The sequence below is a fragment of the Leptinotarsa decemlineata genome, unplaced genomic scaffold (assembly GCF_025532065.1).
Source record: "Leptinotarsa decemlineata unplaced genomic scaffold, Ldec_3_MD MMD2_tig00000251_RagTag_RagTag, whole genome shotgun sequence".
Taxonomy (NCBI): Eukaryota; Metazoa; Arthropoda; class Insecta; order Coleoptera; family Chrysomelidae; genus Leptinotarsa; species Leptinotarsa decemlineata.
Window position 1 is genome coordinate 3,207,791 of NW_027412547.1, and position 3,709 is coordinate 3,211,499.

The following is a 3,709-nucleotide window of genomic DNA, read 5'->3' on the forward strand; positions in this document are numbered from 1 at the left end:
GTGATATGAAATTACGAATTGGATTATTAGCTTCTCTGATGAAAGAGTATTCATTTTACAAAAGTGCGTGGTCAGAATAATTGCTAATTCAGGCAACACTCATGCAGAAACTCATTCGAAGAGCTGGAAATACTCACAGTTGCTCGTCTGTATATATATATGAGATGTGTCTCTACGTTTATAAAAATAGAGAAACATTTACGGCAAACCAACAAGACCACCCATACGCAACTAGAGCCAGAGGGTTGCTGATAGCGAATCCCCACCAAACCTCTCTCTATCAGAAGAGTCACCTATACCTTGGACCCAAACTATATAACAAGCTAGATGTTTCTATAAAGGACTCAATGAATACCTACATATTCAAAAGGCAATTGAAAAATATCTCATTGAAATAAACTGCTACATCGTTGACGAGTATTAATAGTTACTCTCGATAAATAATTGGTAATTACCTCTATATCAGTGGTCGCCAACCTGTCGATCGCGAGCTACCGGTAGCTCGCGGAGGCAATTCTGGTAGCTCTCACAACGATTTTAATTTAAAAAATACAAACTGCAAAAATCAGAGAAGCTTCCGAAAATTCCACAAAAAAATCTAATTGTCATAATATTAAACATAAACAGCGGCAACGTGGCGGTGAGCGATCTGCCGCTGACGCCATCAAGCTAGAATCGGCTAGAACCGACCAGCCGGACCAGCGCGTTAGTGTTCGAGAACGATCTGGATTGCTTTGAACGGGATAAATACGCACGGCGCGGCGACATTGCACTTAGTTTAAAACTGAACGCGCAACCAACGTCCAGCGGTTGGGTTAGTAGAGAACAACAAAAATAATATTATGGCAAGCAGTTGTAAGAAGGTAAAGACATACCACTTTCATTCGGAATGGGAAGAACAATACTTTTTTACAGAAGTTAAAGATAAAAATGTGTGTTTGTTATGTAATACTTCGGTCTCCGTTGCTAAAAAAGGAAATATTGAGAGACATCATAAAACTGTACATTCTAATTTTGAAAAATCATTCCCACTACATTCTGCCACCAGAAAAGAGAAACTGAAACAGTTAAAAAAGCAGTTAATTGGACAACAATCAATATTTTTAAGAACAGTCGACAAAAATAGGCTGCAACTGAAGCATCGTGCCGTGTGTCCCAGATAATTGCACAAAAAAAGAAACCTTATGAAGACGGGAAAATGATGAAACAGGCGTTTTTAGAAGCTGCCAATTCGTTATTTGCCAACTTTAGAAATGAAGACGAGATAGTTTCAGCTATAAAATATATGCAACTTTCTGCTAATACAGTGATGAGACGTGTAGAAGTAATGAGCAATGATATTTTTTTACAGTTAAGAACTGACTTAGATAACTGTGTTTATTTTTCACTTCAACTGGATGAATCAACAGATGTCGTTGACACTGCCCAGATGACCGTGTTCGTCAGGATGGTTTTTAGTGATTTTACGATTAAAGAAGATCATTTGAAGTTCATTCCACTGAAAGGACACACTACTGGACATGAGTTGTTTTCTCATTTAAAAAATATTATTTCTTCCGAGAAAATTCCAATATCGAAAATGGTAGGCTTAACAACCGATGGCGCTTCAGCTATGGTGGGTTGTGATACGGGTCTGGTGGCGTTATGTCGTAAAGATGAAACTTTTCCGAAATTTCTCTGTTACCACTGCATTATCCATCAGCAAGCATTATGTGAAAATTTCCTGAAACTAAACAACGTTATGAAACTGGTGGTAAAAATTGTGAGCAAGATTAGAGCTCAAGCGTTACAAAGAAGATTATTCAGAACCTTGGCCGATGAAGTTGACTGTCAATACGGGGACCTACTCCTTTACTCTGAAGTCCGATGGTTGAGTAGTGAACGGGTGCTCAATTTTTCAAACAACGCGATGAACCGACTCCGGAACTAGAAAATTCAATCTGTTTTAGAGATTTTGGTTTTCTCGTGGACTTTACAGAGAAATTAAACGAACTTAATTTGCAGCTTCAGGGGAGAGACAAAGAACTAGCGGAAATGATTTCTGATATAAAAGCATTTATCAAAAAGCTAGAGTTTTGGGAACAAAACCTAATTAACAGCGATGCCAAGCATTTTCCTATTCTTTCAGAAAAAATATCTCAAAATCCATTAGAACCCTATGACAACAAATATCATGTAGAAATAATTTCTACCCTGAAGAATTACTGCAAAAATCGTTTTGAAGATTTCAATGAAATGGATTTAGTAGCGCAGTTTGTTGTTTCACCCTTTATGGAAATTGATATTCAACAGTTTGCAACTTGTGTTATGCAGAACTTTGGCGAAGACATCGCTGCAACAGAAATGGAAGACATTGAGTTTCAAAATGATTCAGCCTTAAAATCGTTAGTCTCAAGTACTGAATGTATCTGGCCTATTGTAAGTAAAGACAAATATTCAGTTCTATGCCGTGTTGCCTTGAAAGTGAAAGCATTATTCACTTCAACCTATTTGTGTGAATCTTCTTTTTCCAATATGAAGTTTATTAAGAACAAATATCGCAATCGACTTACAGATGAACAGTTGGATAATTATATTCGAATGGCTGCATCAAATTATACTGCAAACATTAAAAAAATTATCGATGAGTCTGAGTGTCAGCCTTCTCATTGAACGTACTTTTTTATTTTTCAATGTTTATGTTCATGATAGTGCGTTACTTATTTGTTGTTATTATTAACTATTTTCAAATCATACGTGACATGCCGTTGTGGCTGGATAAAAGTTTGTGTTTATTTGTCAAACACCTTCGTTTGATAGGTAGGAATGTAGCTATGAACAAGTACGTACTAGTAATATTAGTTATTTTGTTATTAGTTTATTATTAGTACCAATGTATTATGTATTACCAGTTAAATAGTAAAATAAATACATATAATGATAAATTGACTGTGGATTATTTCATTTACATTGCGTTACGTGGCTTCCGTGTGGGTAGCTCGCTGTTTATTCCAAAATTAACAAAGTAGCTCAACACATTGAAGAGGTTGGCGACCACTGGTTTAAAAGTTATCACGATAAGATCAACTTGACGCAACGCAGTAAGCCATTACGTGTCGCGTCTACTGTAAGACGACGGGGACGATGTATGGGGCTAGGGGGGCGGTCTATGCAATGAAGTGCATTCACTGAGAACGTCACCCGAACGCGAGCAGACGTCGTTGACGGTTGTGTTAGTTTTGCGAATTTCTTAATAGGTAACTCGATTCTAGAAGCTATTCATTACTTGATGCAGTTGGCATATTTTTTCAGTTGCTGTGAAAAGTGGAAAAATAAATTACCAGCTGTTGCCAGCTCTTATATTAACGTACAGTCGAAGCTACTGAACCTAGAATCTTGAAATATGCAGGTAGGTTATTTGTATAGCGTAAATGATCATCAAGAAAGGGAATCAGGAATTTCCACCCCAAGGGGGAAAATATAGGTTCAATGATGGTATCGAATTTGGTCAGTTTTGAAGTTGAGAACCTGAAGTTTTGGGTTGATAAAAAAATATTGTAACTATTTGTTTGAAATGGTCTGTCACAAAACCTAATGCGACAAACCAAATTCTACGTAGGTGAAGCTGCTGGCAACAACTAACTAGTCTGACAAATCAGAATGAAAATCTTCAAATGTTGTATCATATTAATATAAATGTAGGTAATCTCGGATCCAATTTTGACGACCT